This window comes from Sinohyriopsis cumingii, chromosome 13 (assembly GCF_028554795.1).
Source record: "Sinohyriopsis cumingii isolate HCF-2022 chromosome 13, ASM2855479v2, whole genome shotgun sequence".
NCBI classification, from domain to species: domain Eukaryota; kingdom Metazoa; phylum Mollusca; class Bivalvia; order Unionida; family Unionidae; genus Sinohyriopsis; species Sinohyriopsis cumingii.
In genome coordinates this window covers 53,874,760-53,897,462 of record NC_142973.1, presented here as the reverse complement: position 1 = coordinate 53,897,462, position 22,703 = coordinate 53,874,760, and the positions used below count along the sequence as shown (strand labels likewise).

The 22,703-nt window shown below is 37.8% G+C and overlaps 1 long non-coding RNA gene across 5 annotated transcripts in view; it reads left to right on the top strand.

Annotated features, from left to right (window-relative positions):
• Nucleotides 1-7,756: 7,756 nt before the first annotated feature.
• The window catches only part of LOC149785576 (uncharacterized), a 173,881-nt gene continuing 158,934 nt past the window's right edge, over nt 7,757-22,703 (top strand). The window contains exons 1-2 of one of the 5 annotated variants that reach the window (XR_016425419.1): nt 7,768-8,044; nt 16,264-16,374. This is a non-coding gene — a long non-coding RNA (uncharacterized LOC149785576). Of the gene's footprint in view, nt 8,045-16,263; nt 16,375-22,703 lie in introns of all 5 variants that reach the window. The other 4 variants (XR_016425421.1, XR_016425416.1, XR_016425418.1 and 1 more) reach the window with 4 other exon arrangements.

Here is a 22,703-nt window from a genome sequence, read left to right as displayed (position 1 = left end):
TTCTGATTCATGTCAGTGTGATAAATGGTCTAGTACGAAACTCACTTAGTAAACACCGAATTTGTTATTTGAGTGTCGGCGTACTTAATAGACAAAATATGTTTCAAGTGTTATTACGTATTAGAAAAAAATATTTTCTTTGTATCCATTTCACGAAGGCAATGCTCGATATCATGTCGCTTAATATTGTTGGGTGTGACGGTAAGTGGCTTCCGGATACAGCTATCTCAACGTTTTACCGAATTCCAACTTTAAAGTAAGAAATAGGTTGTGACCTTTAACCCAACAAAGCTGTTGAAATATCTAACACGGGATGGGGAAGGTCAGAGGAAACTCTGACTACTAGTATGTAATAAAATATGAATACTTTTATATCTAGTTTTGTATGTAAAACTTCAATAAAATACATAAATAGTCCATAAAGTATTGTTCTCCCTTGTCAGATACTGTGCCTATCCGCTATACTGCCATAGTTGTAAGATTAATGTCATTAATAGGCGGTGTACTAACCAGTAGTGAAACATTCTTCTTTCTGGCATTCTTATAAATGCAACCTCAGTGAATTTATGACATGGGCTTGTTGTAAAACATTATATAGGATATTCTAAAAATAGTTTTTGTAGTCTTAAACAAGGAAAGAAAATCGGTCAGCCGTGAAACAATATCTTCAGAAACACGTACACACTATTGGTTTACTTAACGGTAAACAGCAGTGAAGGGCATTCATTTGTTAAGCTGATATTATAATCCAAAACACGTGCGTGGTATTATCAGAATCATGTTTGTTCCCAAGAAGAAATATGTAGTAAGCTATTGTTTTGTGTAATCTGAGAGAATGACGCCAACTATACTTCTCTTTTTCTAAAATGAAGTATGTGCATCATGATTACCTCGGCTTTCCCTTCTATTTGTGGGACATCTTGTGAGAGATAATTATGTATTACCATATATAGTCAATTTCTTACTGGTCGAAACACAATCTCAAAAGCAAACTAAAGCTCAAAAGGTTATCATTTGCAGAAAAAGACTGGATATCATAAAAATCTGACCTCGACTTTGAGACCCAGTTTGACTATCAGAAAATCAGAAATGATTTTCAATTGTTACGTTATTTGTGATTGGTCCAAAAATCCCAAGCTTAAACCTAAACTGAAGACAAGTTTGTGATAAGCTTTATTATCCACACCTTCCCTCTCATTTATAAATTTGACTCAAACTCCATATCTAACTCGACAATATTCTGACCTATCCAAATACGACATTTGAACATTTATTACTCGAAATGTTGATTAAATTCTAATTACGGAGAGGCCAAGTCTGATATATTACAATTCAGAGCTTAAGTCTGATACTGTTTTTAACTATTGTCCAATTAAAAGCTACGTTTGACAGGAAAACACTTCCTCGTACTCGAACACCGTGCCAAAGGACCGTGTAACCAACGTTTATACTCGCTTAAAAGACGAATCCAATTACACACAGCACAGACCCAGATCTGTCGTTGCATAATGCACCAGCAAATCTGGTTCTGCTCAGTTTGCTTGAAAGTAATCAGCAGAACAAACAAAATAGGTCCTGATCTGCAGCGCATAATGCTGAGACAGATAAGGTTCTTTGTTCTTTGCAGTTTTATTCGTCTTGTTAGCGAGTGTGACGGTAATATTATTAAATGATGACATCCATAATACACTGATTTGACCCTTTTCGGATTAATATGAAAACGTGAATTGTGTATGACGTCATACTATACAACTGCGTTGTTACACTCTAAATCACCCCCCAGCCTTAAATTGCTCTTGTTGAAGCGTATTACGTTGTGACGTTAAGGCAAAACGCTCGTCAGCTTCTGTGTAGAGGAAAGAATGTGAACCGCAGCATTTTCTGGACCTGTGTGTGTTTGAAAGATGTGCTTTCAATTCCGCACCAAAGAGTCAGGTGCTAATTTTAGTAATGAGTGTTCCAAACTCAAGACTGTTAAAAGACTGAAATTCAATCAATAAAACAATGTCTCTATTTTTTCTCACTTACAACTAGGATAAGCTCTCGAAAGATTCTTTTTCCTAAAACATGACTTACATTTTTAACCAATTCTAATCGGTCAAACCCATATATATTCTTGTTTAGGTTCACCCATTTTCAGGCTGCTTCCTATTTTTCCATATCATTAGTACTGTGTGTCCTATAGGAAGCATTTTAGGTAGGGGACCGAAGTGTGGGGTCAGGTTGAAATTATGTTTTTTAAATTGTGTATTGACAATCTTTTTTTACGTGTTGATAAAATCTTACATTTATGATCATTTCAGAGGAAATTTTTAAAACTCGCTGGATGGTTTTCATTTTTAACTAGCCAAGAATAATTACGAAAGGTGACCCGTCAACTCTATTACGAATTTGGTCAAAAATTTGCAGAAACGCATGCCGCTCTTTGTATTGTCGAAGAGATGTCTAAGAGTTGGTTCATTGATGTACATTGCCTTAGCACTAAATAACCTACTTGCATTGCTGTGACGTCAAACACCAAATCAACAAAAATCAACGCAGAGCATGTAAATTTTGCCTTTGTGGATTCCACAAAGACAGGTTTTTGTACAGGCCAGTAAAAGAAAAAAAAAGCAAAATATGGAAAAGTAGAAGAAAAGGGTCAGATTAAAAACTCCATCCCGACTACTACTACTACTGCTATTATTATTATTATTATTATTCACTACTTTTATATTATTATTATTATCATTATTATTATTATTATTATTATTATTATTATTGCGTAATCTGACTGCGTGACAAAAGTCACGCTATTCTTAACATTTGTAACCAAACAACATGTATGATATACTCGTGCTGTGCCACTAAGTACATTTCTATTATAATTAAAAAAAATATATGTTTACCAAAAGCTAATGCTTTCTCTTGTTGATGTAGGATTTTAAGATCATCCCGTACCTTGAGTGATGCAATGTTTAAATGTATGTGTAGCCAGTAAACATACTACTGCATCGAGAAACCATATTTAAATAATGAATGTTTGTGCATATTGTCTGGGCATCACTTAAAGTTCCCAATTCAATATACAGCTACTGTCAGATTAACTGTAGCACGTACAAGACACTCCTCTCGCAGGACATATATATCTGGCTATGTGCCCGACATGAATTCAGATTTGGATATCGCATATGCAAATTTATGTTGGAGACGAGGTAAACGATGCACATGTTGACGTTTTACCGCTTTTGGTAACCGAGCCGCATGCATTACATGGGACTTCTGAGCAAAGACTGCACAAAATAGTCCTCTTTTTTTACACTCACTTGGAGATGGAGTGGGGCGGGGGAGTCACACACACAGAAAGAACTCAGTTATACACAAATGCTGGTATGTGAATGCTGTAAAATTTGACAACGTTATCCCAAGGATTGGAATGTCTACAGACAATGGATACAAATTCTTGTTTTGTATCTTCCCATATAGTTGAAATACATTTATATTAATTGTGTATATCTTTTAAAATTACAAGATTGTGTGTATTTAATTGAATTATACACCAAAGCATTCAACACATTCACTACTTTATCTCAAGTGTTCAACACATTCACAGATTTTATCTCAAGTAATCACACACCAATGTGTTCAACACATTCACTACTGTATCTAAAGTACATATACATTAAGTGGTTAAGATGCATTAGAAAAGCGATATTACCAATTCGCAGGTCTCTTAATTTGACCTTTTAAAATCATTGTCCTCAGTATTTTATTACTATATTGTCCTCAGTTTTCTTGATTATTATACTGTCCTCAGTTTTTCTTAATTATATGTTGTCCTCAATTTTTTGAGTCATATATTGCCATTCGTTTCTTTTTTAATATATTGTTTTCAATTTTCTTAATTAATATCTTGTCCTCAGTTTTCTTGATTATTTTATTGTCTTAAGTTTTCTTGAAACTACCTGACCGCATTCAGCATTAATTGTTCATCTAGTTTGTACAACACACCTGAAAAGCTGTAAACAATAGCGTTCAAATATCACAGTAGGAATTTTCATGAAAATGCTAGAGAAATGTCCCTGATGTCTAATTGTAGTGCAATTTCTAGATGTCTCTTCCTCGAAATTCATATCAAATATCACCTCACGTGTTAATTCTAGTTGTAAAGGTGTAGTCCGTACTTCTACTTGTAAAGGTATATTTCCCAGTATTTCGTCTTGTACAGGTATAGTTTACAGTATTTCCACTTGTTAAGATATAGTTCATAGTATTTCTACTTGAAAAGATAACGTTCATATTATTTCTACTTGTAAAGGGACAATACACCACGTGGTAAAGGTTTTGTTCACAGTATTGCTACTTTTAGAGGTATAGTTCACAGTGTTTCTACTTGTAACAATATAGTCATTAGTTCTACTTGTAAGGCATAGTTTACAGTATTTCTACATGTCAAGATATAGTTCTTCGTATTTTTATTTGTAAAGGTATAGTTCACAGTATTTCTACTTGTAAATGTATAGTTCATCATATTTGTACTTGTAAAGGTATTGTCATTATTTCTACTTTTATAGCTATAGTTCACAGTGTTTCTACTTGTAAAGGTGTAGTTCAAAGTGTTTCTACTCGCAAATGTACAGTTCATAGTATTCGTGCTTGTAAAGGTATAGTCATTATTTCTACTTGTGTGGCTATAGTTCACAGTGTTTCTACTTCTAAAGGTATAGTTCACAGTGTTTCTACTTGCAAATGTATAGTTCATAGTATTCGTACTTATAAAGGTATAGTCATTATTTCTACTTGTATAGATATAGTTCACAGTGTTTCTATTTGTAAAGGTATAGTTCACAGTGTTTCTACTTGCAAATGTATATATATATATATATATATATATATATATATATATATATATATATATATATATATATATATATATATATATTGCACGGTTTTTGTTAAAAATTCTTAATCTGTGTTATAGTATAATTCTTTCAAATATATTCTGTTTATATTTGGATGTAAATATACAAAGAATCTTTATTACTCATATAGGCCCTTAGAAAACAGAAGTTCTTCAATTTTATCGATGGAAATACTGGAGAATTCAGTCGTCAGGAGATATAAAGTGTTTTATCATATGTTTCGAATGCAAACAGTGCATTACACTGATGGCTTCTTATGTACAGAACTCCATTCCTGACCTAAGCGATAAATGTTTTGATAAAGAAAATTTAGTGGTTTTCTCAGATTAGGCGTAGACCAATGCACGAAAAAACAGAAGAGATAAGCCCAGTAGTAAACAAAACATTTCCCATCTAACTCGGCTCTGCCATTGATTTTTAGGTATCGTTACTGAGCAATTTAAGACATGTAATACACCAAATGAAAACCAAACAAAGCTGGATTTAAGCCAAATTGCCATAGAACTGATTTAGGCGATTATTGGTGTTTTTTGTTCTTTTTCTACCAGGGAGTGTAGCTAGCAATCACTATTCAAGGAAGGTATGGAGCAGTCATTATTTAATAAGTGTAGGAAGCAATCATTATTCATATGGAGAGGGTCATGTACCTCTAGTCTTTCATTGAAATTCGACCCTCCCCTCAACGTTGTTTAGCAGAGTTGGCTCATCAGCTAAGGTGTTGTACTTGTGAGCTGTAGGGTACGGGTTAGATTCCCACTATAGTATCAACCCTGTTTATTTACAGTAGTGTATTCTTGGGTAAGGCAGTTTACTTGCTTTGGAACGAGATAATCCTGAAATTGTTTCTCTGCCTTAAACAAGAGCCCTATCCGACCAAACTCAGCTACCCAATAGAATCCAACCCTACCCAATCCAACCCCACCCAATTCAACCCTACCCAATCCAACCCCACCCAATTCAACCCTACCTAATCCAACCCCACCCAATTCAACCCTACCCAATCCAACCCCACCCAATTCAACCCTACCTAATCCAACCCCACCCAATCCAACCCCACCCAATTCAACCCTACCCAATTCAACCCTACCCAATCCAACCCCACCCAATCCAACCTACCCAATCCAACCCCACCCAATCCAACCCCACCCAATCCAACCCTACCCAATCCAACCCCACCCAATCCAACCCAACTAAAAGCTGCTGTCCCATCATGTTGCAGATAACTGGAAGTATAGCACAAAATAATTTACCATAAACGCAAATCACACAACTCCGATTCTCAAGAAAATACACTGACCATTCGTTAAGAAAATATTTTTGTTAGTCTCGGCTCTGTAACGCTTGAATCAGTAAATACCACACCAGTTTGGTAAACACGTCATAATGCTTGATAATCTCGTCTAACAGATGATGTACCATCGGCCTTGAAGTGGCTTTTCGATGAAAAAAGTCAGAGGTTTTCGATAAACGTCATTGTCTGATCAAAATATGAAGCCGTGGTAATTACACATCTGTAAATTGTAGTAGAACAACATATTTGGTCCGTGGTAACTACACATCTGTTAATTGTAGTATAACAACATATTTGGTCCGTGGTAATTACACATCTATAAATTGTAGCAGAACAACATATTTGGTCTGTGGTAATTACACATCTGTTAATTGTAGTATAACAACATATTTGGTCCGTGGTAATTACACATCTGTAAATTGTAGTATAACAAGATATTTGGTACGGAGAAGTTCACAGAATCTATTCATTTGGACCGCGATTTAATTTATATTTGTTGCAACTTTCGACGAATGCAAATGTTGATGCTAGAGTATTACCCCGATGACACCAACATGCAAGCACATGCACGTTAAGAACAAATGGGTTGAACATTTGAATAGCGCATACAATCAGCGTATTATGTTTACTACCTGGTAGGACAGTAATGTACATGATTCTATTCTGCACACATGTTATTCAATATCAGTTGAAACTATATGTATAGAATGCAACGGCTTGTCACTGTATTACTAGCTATATGAAGTCGAAAAAGGGTTTAAGTCCTAAAAATGTACAAAAAATAATTGTTAATAGTGTTTAAAAAAAGACGAATGGTCCAATCCATTCATTTTCTCCTGAATTACTCTTTTTTTAATCCTTAAATTTGGAGATCCGAAAAGATCATCTTTCAAGGTCTAGATATCAAATACCAGTTTATCACCTCTTCAAGTGTTATAATGTATACAAATAACGGTTTTCGACAGAAGGATAAAAAAGAAAACATGAGTATTAAAATGCATAAACATAACGGTTTCCGACAGAAGAATACCATAATAAACGAATATTATATATGGCCGACAATTTTTGGCAGGCATTCTTGTGTACAACCCATGTAGAAAGCTACGTTATAAATTGTAAATGTTTACATCTGTCAGCTTCTCGATGCCAATTACTATTATTATTATTATTATTATTATTATTGTTAGTTATGTTATTGTTGTTGATGTCGTCGTTGTTATTAATGATTATACATATGACTGTCTTCCCTTGTTGTTATATCATGGCTATCGTGCATTTTACCAGTTTATGCAGCGAAAATGGACTTTTGCCAAGGACTCAGTCTAATATAATGCTTCATCCCTGATCCGATTGATTTTTTTAAACACTGAAGGAAAATGTTTTGGTATTTCTTGCGTCATCCATGCTTATGTGCATCACTTATCAGTAAGTGTGCGTCATTGATCAGTACACGCGGTGTTTTGCATGCTAGGCAAAATGAGCCCGAAGCTTTATCTCTGCACAAAAAGTGTTTTGGATCGCAAGTGTTCCCCTTAGATCCGAATTTTTAGATCCTTGATCTCTACTAACATCTGGTTTGTATAATGAAAATAATGTTTGTGCCGAGACATGTATTGGGTTCATTCCCATGAGATCAGATTATTGGTTACTTTTTGTGCTGTTTGCGTTGGTTATAACGGCACTTTAAACACGCTTATGACTATATGATGCTGATCCCAATGATACAACGAGACAGTCGACCGAAGCAGGCCTGGACGGATATCGAACCTGCGACACTTGCATTACGAGTCCGACTCTCTTCCAGCTGGCAAACAGCTATTTCATGTGCAGTTATTGTCAAAGTGATTCAGAGGTATGTGAAAAACAAAACCAACATATAACTGAAAATTTGAAGCGTATTATGCTTCGAGTCCCGGGCTCGGCCCATGTAAGTATGTGACAAAGCTTGCCAGTGGCTTCTCTTGAGTAGGTGGTTTTTATCGGAGTCTTCCTCCACCAGTTATATTGCTGCCATGTGTACTCGGGTCACAATTATTTCAGTATCCAGGAATGCAGTCACATACGTTTTTTTAGAGAATTTTTTTCATCTCTTATTTTGGGGGTGATTCAAGGGTTAGGTTTAGGCATTATTGGTGTTTATTTAAAGGTAGTTATTTATTCGTTAGAACACGAGCATTATGGTTTGGTTGTCTGCATGTATTTTCGAAAAAGTGCACAGTGAGTAATGAGGTATTTATTGTGGTCCGGAAATGAAATCTGTGATCCATTGCACATTGCTTTGCTTACAGGCCGGCCTGTTAAAGCCCGTCAAAAAAATTCTGGATGACCTATAACAATAACTTCACAGAGAATTCATCTTTGAAGGTATTGAAGATTATCATATAATTTATTATGATTTGGACACAGTGGAAAGTTCAGTACTGATAAACAATTGCAGAGAATATATAACAAAAATAATTAAGACTCGAGTCAATGTATAAGCTATGCTTACTGTGCTGAAAAATGGCGTTAAACCCCAAAACAATCAACCAACCAACCAACCACCTCTAATTGTAGCTTATGTAAAAAAAATCTATAGCCATGTCAGGTAATGGTTTTAATTGCATACCAATTAACTTGACTACGTCATCATATGTTAGACCTTGAAGTAATTATTCGTGTGCAGTATCTAGACCGTAATCTAATTAGAATAACGTGTATTTTTATCATTCTTGACATTATCTGCTAGTCTCTAGGTGTCTTTGACACATAATAATCATGTAAGCTTACTCGCATTATTCATATGAAAGTAATTCAATACTTTATTAACACATAATTAAAGTCTTCTTTAGTTATAGTGGCGTCTTTAATTGGATTTTAAATTATTCCTTTGTTTAAATGATTGTTTCGTTCAAATTTCATTGTTTTGGATAAAAATGAAAATCATTTCTGTCTAAATAAGACTTATGCGTTAAATAATGATTGTCCAGATTTTTACAATAATATTGAATGTATGACATGTGAATATGTATGTGGCGTTTGGTAGGATAGGGGATGGGGGCTCCTAATATATTATTTAAATTACCGTAGAAGTCCCACCCCGGGCTCGATTTTCTAGGGAGTGAAATTAGTGATAGAGAGGTAAGGCTCTGAGCCCCCATTCAGCAATGCCGACAGTTAAATTATTGAGAACATAAAAGGTGAAATTCACAAGAATAACAATTTAATACAATTCAATATTCAAATGATAATAATTTCCCAATCACTCTCCTTCCTCACGATCAAGTGATAGCCTATTGCATCCTTTGATTTATAGTGTGAGATCGCTTTTCCACCTGTCCTTGGTTTCTACTCATATGTATCTCTCCTCTGCCACCAATTTCTTCTCTCCTTCCGACTTCCCTTCTAATTTCTTCTCCTGGACTGCTCCTTCTCAAAATTCCTCCTCCTCGCCTCCTTTTCCTTCTCCTCATTGACTCTGCTCTCCGACTAGCCTTCGATTCACAATCGACTTCTCCACTAGTCTCTATTTCGTCTCTCTCTTAGAAACTCGGGACTGAACCACACCGGAAATCTGTCCCCATAAAGCATCCTTTACGAAGCTTTGTCTTTCCTAAGAATTTCCTAAGTTTTCCCGACAATTTACGAGTGGCTTTCCCGGAGTTATTGCTGTAACTTTCCAGCCCGATATTTCACAGTTACTGAAGTTTCTAGTCTAAATTACTCAAATAAATTCGGATTGAAATGGTGACCACACCCTCTCTCAATTCCGATTGGATATCGATTGTACCCTGTTCTATTTAACTTAGCAGACAATGCTCCGGCCGTCTGTCAACGTGGTGAGATTTACGACGCCAATAAGGGTCATTTGTTCTTGAACAAAGCTTTCAACGTCCACATGTGATTTTTGACACCCAACAAAGCTGGCTCTCGTAACAATTACGAACATGACCACTATAGCCGCGTCGTCTAACAGATATACATGGCTTCTAACTAATTCCTTTGTTCTTGACTTATGTAATCGCGGGTAGGCAACGTGATAATGTAAATGTTTTAATTATTATTTGTTGCGATGGTAATTTTGGTTTAAGAACCTAAATTTGATTACTGTAATTACAGAGATACATTGAGTCTTGTTCACCCATTTAGAGAACTAAATCCATATTTAAAGAGGTTTGCTGTTGTTGTTGTTGCTGTAGAGTTTAATGCCATGTTTCAACACAAGATAGGCTATACATGGCGCACAGTATAAATGGTGGAGGAAGAACCCGGGAAAACCCCGAAAAGAACCACCGGCTTATAAGAAGCTACTGGCAATCTTTCTCACATACCCACATTGGTCGAACCCGATACGCACACCCACGCAGATAGATATGAGATGGCAGTAATCAGTAACGGTGAGCGTTTTAGACCACTTAGGCACTCAGAGCCCCATTAAAGAGGTTCACATATAAGGTCTCACTGGATAGTTTTGTATTTTGAAACCTCTCTAATTTTTAAGGTAGAAAGCATGAACCTAATTATCATAAGCCTAGCATTTATAAATCCACGCAGAAGTTACACCAGCAATTTGGTTTTGATTTACTTTGAGTTAGGCTTGAAAATGGGTTGGCTTGTTTGTCGACTGCCTGTCACAGTTAGACTGCACTGGAGATCAGATGCGTAACTGGGGCTGAAAATAAACAGGCGACTTGGCTTACAATTTACGTATGTCTGCTACAAAGGTAAATGTCTAATAATCGAGATGGTTGAGTGGTGATGAAAAGTATGCTAGTTTATTATAGTACTAGTGAACTTTATTCATGCATAAGGCATATACTGATTCTTTTAACTGCCTTGTCACAGGAAAATATTCAAAATAGCTCTTTGCTGTCAAAAATGAATGTAAAAGTAGTTAAGTGGGACACCCATGCCTCAATGGGAAGGTACATTACAGAACCCCCTGGGCAACTCTAGCCTCAAGACCTTTCAGATGACCCTGGGAAACTCTAGTCTCAAAGGGAATTGAATATGGCGAATATTGGGCATACATAGAAACAACACACACACACACACACACACACACACACACAAATACACACACACCATAGAGGAAAGGAGAAAAAAACAATATCTACTATCAAAAATACCATAGTATTTACTATAAAAAACACAATATCTACTATCCACACAAACGTAGGCGCGCGCATACAAACCACAAATCTACTATCCACACACGGGAAGAAGAAAAAACCCCACAGAAAACAACTATACTATCCAAACAAACATACGCACACGCATACAAACACACACTCTACTATTCACACAGAAGGGAAGAGTTAAATAAGCAATATCTACTATAAAAAATATCCCAATATTTACATAAAAGAAACCAATATCTACTATCCACACAAAGTACGCGCACGCATGCAAACCCCAAATATATATCTACACACAGGAAGAAAAAAACAAACAAATATACTATCCACACACGGGAAGAAGAAAATAAACACCAACAATCACACTTACACAAACGTACGCGCACACATACAAACACACACTCTACTATCCATACAAATCCAAATATAATATGCACACAAACGTACGCGCACTCATACAAACACACACTCTACTATTCACACAAGCGTACGCGCACGCACACAAACACACACTGTACTATCCAAACGGAAGGGAAGGGTAATAAGACCAAATATCTACTATCCAAAATACCCCAATATTTACTATAAAAAACCCAATATCTACTATCCACAGAAACGTAGGCAAATACATACAAACACATTATCTACTATCCACACAAACGTACACGCACGCATACAAACAGACACATACACATACACACATATTAGGAAGGAAATGAGAGTTTATAATCACACTACTCCGGATACACACCAATCGGCTACTTGAATAGTCTCTTTTAGGGATTTGGTTAGTCCTGAGAAGGGCTGTTTTTTTTAAAACTCCAAATGCACCCGCTTAATGTTGGCATCTCCCATGCTGTGCACCACATACACATCGACGGCTCCAGTCCTTCCAATTGATTTGAATGGTTGGAAGCGCAGAAGGGGGATGAGTGGCTTCATCTCCCAAGGTTTTACTTTGTGTAATAGTGAAGACTTCCTTCCTTCTCCTATGCTACACCAGTGGATGATGAGGTTGTGGTGCTGGTAGTGGCTGCGGTGCTCGTACTGGTTGTAGTGGTTGTGGTTGTAGCTGACGTCGCACTGGTTGTGGAGGTGTCATCACTTCAGGCTTGATCTAACACAGAGGCCTTAAGATGAAAGGAAGCAGGATTCTTTCATCCTTCTCTGTCTTCTTTTTCCTCTCCTCCTCATCCTTTTCAATTCTAGCACTATATTGGATTGCCTCCATGGCCAGCTCGTCCAGTAGGCACCTTGAATACTCCATGTGCATTAGGAGTTCTAAGATTTTTGAAATCCTGCTCATATTGAATGTTGATGAGTCAACGATGGGTAGCCAGACTGACGAACGCGTTTGATTTATATTTGTGAAGCGCGGACGTGAAGGAAAACATCCCCCTGCCACCAAAACTTATAAGACCTATATCATTTCCAAAAACAAATATGGAAAGCGCGGACCTAAAAAAACACTCACTCGCTCTTTTACTAACTACAAACAAAAACACACAGACTATTTTTTTACAAGCTACGGAAACGAAGTGTTTATAGCATACTTTTTTGTTGATATAAAATAAAGAAACGAAGTGTTTATAGACACACCAAATAATATGATTGGCAACTGAATTAGTATATCTTTTCAAGAGTATCGGGGTAGCCCTGAAAAGGGCTGTTTTTGTGGACGGCTATTATGTCAATGTTTTATCGTCTAAGATTGTGTACCCAGGCTTTCCCACATGATAATGTCTGCTTCTTCGGAAAGAGAAGGAGAACTCTTTCGTGCCTACACGGCAGTCATCAAATCTTCTGTCTGGTTCCTGCTGTTGCTGCTGCTGATTCTCTCTCTGCTTCTGAAGTTTATACTTCTTCGTCCATTCTTCTTTTTGATTTCCTCTCTGAAGAGCTATTCTATCAGAACTTCGGTCACTTTCAGTATTCTGACATTCTCTATCTCTTCAGGGTTCGTCATCAGGCTTTGCCTGACACGACGTAAATTCACATAATCTTCGTTCAGCTTGGCTAGTCTTGAACACATCTTCATAGGAGGATGAGTCAACAATGGATGGACAGACTGGAAACTGCTTCGTTTTCTACGGTTCAACGCGGACGCGATATAAATCAGGGTTGGTAGACATCGTGGTCAACGACAAAATAAAAGTGACAGAGATAATGAGACGTCGTAGTCGAGTAGCGTGGTTTTCTGGAGTGCGTACGTGTCCTAACGGCACAGTACTGTCTCTAGCACTCTTGATGACACCAACTGTCTGTTGTTGTTTGTTTTTTTTGCAACCTTTCTCTTACGTGGTATGTTTTGAATCGAAGGGACGTCAACTTCCAAGTCACATAAGATAGAAAGACACAGAAAAAGTCAGATATATTTCAAAGAAAGACTCACAGAAAGAGTAGTGACTGCAAAATGTTTTTATCTTGTATGGGTACAAAACATTTGTTCAATTACATACACGATCTCTACGGCCTGTGCGTTGGTCTAAGCATTATCCATTTAATACATGACAATTGGACATGTAATAAACATATTTACAAGTTATGTACATATTAATCTGTACATCCAAATGCAAATTACTTTACACATTTCTCATTACTCAACACGTTTCATTTTATAAACTCACAAATCTCAGTTACACCATATCTCTTAATAATTCAGAGTCCTTATACAAATCATACATATCATTCCTATATTCCTCACGTTTATCCTTGTAAAGTCGGTTTATATTTCCTTTCCATGTACTGCTTTTAGCCACATGTAAAGCCACGTCTTTTCATTCCACCTTTCAATTTAAAACACTTAAGATTCGCTCAATTTCACATCACAAACGGTACTGTTAAACTTTGATACAATTACTGAATTAACCTCAAATTCTAACTTCTGCTTCCTCACCTTCTTCACAAAACAAATACTCAACTTCATTCTGCTTCTACTTCATTACGCGCACGTTGAAGTAAATCTTCAAAGAACATAATATAATTCCAAACTTCTCCAGTAAATTCAATAGCATACCTGGAGAGAATATAATGCCGCTGTTGAGCTGTCATATATGTTCTTGACAAGTACAGGCTCCAAAAGAAAGTTATAACAAATAGGAATCGAATATATTTGTTCACTTGATCTACCTTTCTCCTCTGCAACTCTTGGCCAAGATCGTCTTTATTCACTAGCTTGGACTTCGCCTCTCCCCTTGACTTGTAATGAAACTTGTAGATATGATCTTGTATTTCCATTGGTAAGCTTTTGATATCACTAGTTACATTGCTATCACGTAATGGAACTTTCACTCCAATCCAGTCCATGTTTATCCCAAGGAAGCTAACCGGGCAATGACTAAAATAGCCTAAAAAATCTCACTAAGATATATCCCATATTTGTTTTAAAACCCAAGTTCTTGGTCCTTGAAAAGTAGTTTTAAAAATTACCATTCATATCATAGGAGAAAAAGATCACTTCATATACAATATTTACATTTCATAAAAGAATGTCATGTTCTTGCATTCTACATTAAATGTTCATTTTTACGTAAAAGCTAAACCAAACATGAAAAACAAATAAACAAATAGGACAAAGTTCATGTTTCTCTCTTTATGCATCACACTCTTTGTTTAAAATCTGGTCAGCTATGTCACAGAATTAGGCAAAAATTAACTTGGTTTAGCCTAAGAACTATTTGACTATTTCTCGTTGTACATGCGTACAACGTTATCTAGGGTGAATAAGTGTTTCTCCAGGTAAGCGACTGTATTAACATGTACCTCGCCCGAAATTACTTGCGACGAAGGGACATTACTAACATGATATGCACGGGTATTTTACCCTGACGTTTGCACACTCTCCTATGGATTTAAGTAATATCGATTTCTAAATCGAGACTGGTCGTTTTGGATCACGTCAAGGAGTGTACGCTCTCCATTGTTCTCCAGCCATAGGGCTGATTGTGACTGTCGATGTGATTGTGACTGTCACTGGGATTGTGACTGTGACTGTGACTAGAGCTGACTAGAGTTTACTAGAGATGTCTAGAGCTATCTGAAGCTGCTTGGAGCTGTCTGGAGTTTCCAGAGTATTTAAGGCTGCGTACTGTCGATACGTATGTATGTATGTATGTACGTATGTCTGTGCCACGGACGTAGACGTAGCAAATTTAAAAGGGTGCTGTATGCTGTCTGTACGTGTGTATACGTATGACTGTACATGTGGTGGATCCATAAAGGGTGCGAGCGGCCGATAATAGTGTGGGCCAACCCAAGGAATCGTGCGGCTGTACAAGGGGTCTAGAAGCATACGTTTGGTTCAATTATTGTTCCAATTGCATTAGTTGTGTTAATAAGATTATTTTGAATCTTAGTTGTGTTCATAAGATTATTTTGAATCTTAGTTGTGTTCATAAGATTATTTTGAATCTTAGTTGTGTTCATAAGATTATTTTGAATCTTAGTTGTGTTCATAAGATTATTTTGAATCTTAATCGGAGTTCATATCTGAGATTATGTGAATCTCTCTCGTAGTGTAGAATACTGTTTGAAGCGTATCTACAGTCCATGAGGTTTCTTGGATCTGTACTTCATATTGATTTCATAGTTTTTGTTTATTTTCAATGTGTGCATGTTGTGTAGGGTGATTGGGTCAATCGTATGTTGAGAGCGTGAGAGAATCATTGTATTTTTACATCATATATTTTTCTTTATTAATTTATTTCATAAATTTCCATCTTTCTCACATTGTGTTTGTCTTATTCATTTAGTCCAAAAAACCCACTCGGTTTCTATTCTGCGACAAGCTACCATTTGTGTTCCAGCGTTGATGTTTCTATCATGTACATCTTTTCAGTGTTCGATTAACCATCAAGCTACACACATCGTCTTATGCATCCAAAGTCACTAAAGTTTTACGAATCTTTCCTTCATGTAGTAGAGAGTGAGATGTATCGAGATAATGTCTTTGCAGGTACTGTTCGTAAAGAGTCCACAAGGAATCGGCTGGTAAACGAAATCCCAAAAAGGAAGTCATTAAGACACGCCACACGTCGACCCCAATTCATGGGACACAGTTCTCGCAGTAAGTGTTGGTAATCCTCCACTCTCATTGATTTCCTTCCACGGAATCTATTGTATGACTACTGATAAAGGCCGTGGCATGGTAATCCGTTTTTATACCTCTTCTTTTGTCGTAGGAAATAAGTGCACTTTCTGCACAGAGATGATCGTACAACGGTAGCGAATCTAAATGGTTTAGTCACTAACTTGCACATCACTTTCCGTTCAAAATTTTCGTCTTGAACTAAGTTTACATTGTGTAAAAGATTTTGGTATTCCTCTAACTTTTCCTCTGGAACTTGTGTAGTATGTTTACCTAGTAGTACATACAATCAGTAACAAGCCAGTCTATTTCGTCCACAAGTAGCTGATCAATGTCTGACCATTGGAACATTTTCATCTGAATCAGTCATATTATAGCATTCAGGTACCAGCGGTTTAAATATCGGTGACGTGACGTATGCAATTGTTCCTTACGTTTCACTTGTTTTCTTGTAAAGTATCCATGATTATGTCAGTCAGTATTTATACTCATGTTAGGATCGCTTCTAATTTTACTTATTTTATATAATATCTTCTCCTAAAACGAAAAAAAAAATGGACATAGTGAGTAATTTCTGACCATTGCCATTCAGAGTAACGGTCAAGAATGGTATTAAAATCTTCTGATATAAACGGTCTAAAGCGGAATAATCGGATGAATGCAGACTGGATCCAGAAACATCTGACGAGTTTGTTGACTTTTGTCAATTTCCTCTTACGAATTTCTCGACACAAACGTTCTTCAGTCACCAATTGAGATTTTGCTCTGGCAAGTCCCTGCCAAACTTCCTTGTAGATCTTATCTTGCAATTCCTTTGGTAATCCTAAAATATTATGTTTTAAATGGGGTTTAAATACTTGTATAGGTGTTGTCCAACATTTGACTCCTAGCAAAGCTGGTTTCTTAAACGACATGGTATACCACGTCAATTACTAGTGTCCCACTAAAGGTAGGTAGTCACTATGCGGAGACCATTGAGAATGTTCCAGGTGAGCCGAATCTTTCTGCTCCCACTCGTGAAGTGACACACCAAAACTGAAGCACTTGACTTTATCCCCTTCGCCCAAGTATACAAATCCGGCTCTGGCTAATTCTTCGAGGGTAGGTCCTGCCAGATAATTAGAGCACATTCCTTGGAAGGTTTGGAATCGACTTTCAAAGTCTCAGTATTCAGGCAAACGTACAGGGAACGAATGTACGTCTTTCACAGGTTCATTTCGATGAGGGTACGGTAAAATCCGCAGCAGTTTACTTAGAGTTGAATGACATCCGTAGAGTGGTAGACGCATGATTTCACGTGGAGGATGACATTGACAATGAAAACCCGTAAAGAGTCCACGATTACGAGTGGCATCGTTTTCGAATCCGTCATGTTAGACACGCATGACATCACTTTCCATAGTAGCTATGGTAGTATTAGTAGTAGTAGTAGTAGTAGTAGCAGTAGTAAGAGCAAAGTTCCCATGATGTGGTACTGAATCACGGAGTTCACAGCTTACGGTATCCCTGCAATCACAAGGAACAGCAACGCACTCCACTTGAAATTCCCCGAACTTGAATGATGTCAGTTTAAAAGTATCGATCTTTCTCGATTGAGTTGGTATTTACAATGACGACTGATGATTTTGTGTGTTGGTAAATTTTCAATCTTGTGCGGTTCGTAAGTGGTTACTTTAAAGTTTTCATCCTGTCCAGACTGCATGGCTTTTTTCAGTATGCTAAAGTTCAACACTTGACTGGTGCGATGATTGAGAGTCATTCCTTTCACTTTCCACTTCTCCTTGCTGGTCCCGGTATTCGTAGCCGTAATTTTTAGGACCGACACAAGCAAAACTCAGAATCTTGTCGTCGGGGGGGGGGGGGTGCACGTCCGTCCAGGCTCCTAAATGGTATCCTTCGATGTCAGAGTGACGTTGACCCAGGTAATCGATGTATATGCAACTGTCCGTGTCAAAACACAGGACGCGATATCCTAACAGTTCTAAAGCTTCGAACAATTTTAAGCGAGCATGGGCTTCACGTAAGCCGCAATGATGACATTTCCAAATTCGTCTGCTTCTACAAAGACCAGTTCTTCTTCGTAATTGATTAACATCAAGTCCTCATGAAGGACGTCCACGTTTTTCATGTACTTCGTTTTGTCGTGAATCATCTGGAAGTAGCGGGAAGGTTCTGTCAAATACTCTGTCTTGGGTAAACACGGTCGTTGTGCCATTTTTCCCCACAAGCAATTTAGCATCACTTTGGCAGACAATCAGCTTCCTTCGTTTTCCTCCATGTGGTCTAAAATGATGACTTCCTGCTCACAGTGTTTCACTTTGAATTTCTTTTTGTCTTCGGGAGTTTGGCTCCAGGAAGGATAGCCGCTGATTTCTTTTTTTCATTTTCAAAAAGACATCCACGTAGTCTGCGAAAATGCTTTTCTGAGTCTCGTCGCCCTTGTGGCATTTTTCTGTCTTGAGAAAATGGTAAATTTAGTACACTTCTAACAGATGGTATCCCAGACCCAGAGCTTTAAACAATTCCACGCTGACCTATGTTCCAGTCAAGACGCGTTCTTCCTGGGTGTGCTGACAAGGTCGGTCTTGTACTTTTCGGCACAAGTACGGTACAAGGTAAACATCAGTTTTCCTTGGCAATGGTGACATAAAACGGGGTGGTACAAGTCCGTGGGAGGCAATTGCGGATGCCCTGCGGGAAAGTGACAATATTTGCACACGTAAGGATACAGCTCGTCGGCTTGGTACAGCAAACATGTGGCATGCGTCCGTCCTGCGTTCAAACTGTCCCGTAGGTTCAGTGGGTCCACCAGCTTGTAACTTTCCACGATGCGTTTAAACTCGGGAACAGTTTTCAAACGGTTATCGTACTCGTATTCCGACATTTCCACTACTTGGTATCCTTGCTGCTTTAACTTCAAGCGCCACTGACAAGTGGCCTCGTACAAGTCTTCTATGGTACGTTGTAAAAACTGATTTTTAGAGTCACGTTGAGGGTAGCAGAGGGGACATCCGTGAAATAAGCATCTGTTAAATTCGTACACGCTTTGAGGGTTTTCTAAGTCCGATGGTCTTTTCGCCTCCTCCGTTTCGGACATGTTGAATCCATCTGTCGTCCTTGTCGCACAAGTATTGTAACCAGCGTAGGGCTTTGACAAACTTCGTCGTTTGAGGGCTTATGACAGCCAGAGTTTTTTCGGGCATGAATCGTTGACGGTTTACTAAGGCAAACGCTTCGTATATTTGTTGTTTTTTTTTTCTCGTGTGTGGATAGTATATTTGACATTTGTATGCCTGCGCATACGTTTGTGTGACTAGTAGATGTTGTTATTTTTAAGAGAAAATATTATGGTATTTTTTATAGTAGATATTGGGGTTTTTCTCCTTCCCTCTGTGGGGTGTTAGTGTGTTTTTGTATTTGTTGTTTATATGCGTTTGCGAACGTTTTAGTGGATAGTTGATATTGGTTCCCCTTCCCTTCTGTGTGGATAGTATATTTCGATTATGTGTTTTCATCTTCTCGTGTGGTGTGTGTGTTTTTGTGCACGCGTATTGGTCTTTGTATCTATAGAACTCCCTTTATCCCTATCAAATGCATTTCACCTACCTACCTACCTACCTTTCTACAGTAGTGCGTATTCAGGTCAGCTTCTTGCAACACTGTTGCCATTATTCCCCTAGTATTCAGTACAGTGACGTAACTGAAGCTAGACATTTTGAGGCTATAAATGTAGACTTGGGGTTTTCCATAGGAATTTCCACAAGCTGTAGTTATAAATAGATACTTGGGTTTTCAAGCAGGATCGTCACACATGTTGAGACTATAAATAGGCAGTGGCTTTTTCATAGGAATTTCCACATGTTGTAGCTATAATTAGATAGTGGGATTTCATAAGCATTTCAGCAAGTTATAGCTATAAATAGATTCATGGGTGTTTATCCATGATCGTCACATAAATTGAGGCTATAGATAGTTACTAGGTTTATCCATTTTAGTCTGAACCAATGTAACCAAATGTTCTGGGATGTGTTTAGTCTCCTTTAAATTCTGGGACGATTTTGTCATTTTAGCGTTACTTTTAATCACATCCATTTTGGCGTTGGCCTTTTCCTTGATTACAAGTACAAATCATTAGAGATAAGCTTGCCCTCATAATTTCAATTGACTCGTCGTGTCCATACAGTTGCGATACAGAATATCAACGGCAACCATTAGCAGCATTTGGACATGTCTCTGTCTCTATGGATATAGAACGTACAATCGTGATGAAGAGTGCACCAAAATCATGTGAAGGTGATCACTGCTGCTTGAGTGCTTAGATCCAGTTTTGGCCTCATTAACTGATGCTATTATTACCTCTCTCTCATCCGGGGAATTCCATTCATATTTCAAAACTGCCATTGTAAAGCCTCTGTTGAAGAGTGTGAGTGTGTGTGATTTTTAACGTAGCTTTAACAATTGTTCAGTCATTTTGCTACGATGTCTGTAGTGTGGCAGTTTATAGGGATGTCTAGCACTGGGCATCATGACGCATACATGTAGCATGATGTCCCACCCAGTCACATTATCCTGACACCATGGCGAGCAGTCAAAACACTAGCCTCATAATGTTGAGCGCCTAGCGAGGCAGGTGTTATTACCATTTTTGAAAGTCATTGGTATGACTCTGCCGGGGATCGAAACCCCTACCTCTCGCATATGAGGCGGACGCTCTTACCACTAGGCCACCGGACCGGTTTCTCTGCTGACAGAACCAACACTCGACCATAACAATTTAAAGAACTACCGCCCAGTTTCTAATCTCTCATTCATATAAAAAATCTTAGAAAAGTTGTTATATCCCAACTTGTATCTCATCTGAATTCAAACAGTATTTTTTTAGCAATGTACAGTCTGTATATCGCTCTTGCAACAGTACTGAAGCTACTCTTCCAAAAGTAGTAATGACATTCTCTCTGATTTGGGTAGCGGAAAGATTACAGTCGTCACCCTCATTGATTTGTCTGCAGCATCTGACACAATAGACCATGATATATTACTTCACCGTCTTCAGCAGCTTTTTGAGATTTTTGATATAGCTTTACTGTGATTCAAGTCCTACTTGGTCTACAGGACACAAATTGTGTCCGCAAATGGAATACACTACAGCCCAGTTAATCTATGTTGCGGTGTTCCACAGGAGTCTGTTCTTGGTCCTCTTCTCTTCATTATATACACTCAGCCGCTCTCAAGTAGCAGAGATCATCATCCAGTGTCTCACCAATTTTACGCTGATGACACCCAAATATATAGATCTAGCCACCCAAATGAAGTCGATGCTACCATTCAAGGTGTAGAGAGGTGCATTTCTGATGTGAAATCATGGATTACATGTAACAATCTGCAGATGAATGATGATAAAACTGAGGCCATTCTGATCACAACACAAAGACTTTCTCATTCACACCCTTTACCTCAAACAATAAATATCAGCAACACCAACATTAAATTCACACAGTGAGTATGAAACCTAGGTGTTACTCTGGACAGTACTCTCACATTGCACCAACATGTCATGAACATATGTAAGGCTGCATATCTTGAGCTGAGACGCATCAGCTCCATTCACAAATATTTTTCAGTTGATGCCACTAAAACACTCGTGTGTTCATCGGTACTTTCAAGACTGCACTATTGTAACTCAATTAAGTCTGGTTCATCTCAATATCTACTCCAGAAACTTCAAAAAGTTCAAAACACAGCTGCTCGGATCATCCTTAGAGTCCCACGATCAGAGCACACCTCCCCGCTACTCTGTACCCTACGCTGTCTATCCATTCGATCCAGAATCAAACACAAAATTTGTTCTCTGTGCTACGTTTCAGTGACGGACTCCAGTCTAAGATACCTATCCGACCTCACCGATGTGTACACACCAGCAAGATACTTACGTTCCTCTTCTGACAATCGTATACTCATTATTCCAACAATGAAAACGAAGTCATATGGACAACTTTCTTTTGCATACCAGGACCCAGCAACGTGGAACGAATTGCCCACTGAACTTAGACACAAAGACACAGCGATCCCATTCAAGAGCGCTCTTAAAACTCACATGTTTCGACTGCAAGAACAAACTTAAAGACCTAATAATGTTTCCTACCTTAAATATTATCAGCTTGTTTTTTATGTTTTCTAATTTCATAGTGTTTGTTTTTTGTAATCTTGTCATTATATATGTTTTTCATGTTATAGGTGTTGTCTAATGTTGTAAAGCGCATAGAGCTTCTGAGGATCAGGCGCTATACAAAGTCCTCATTATTATTATT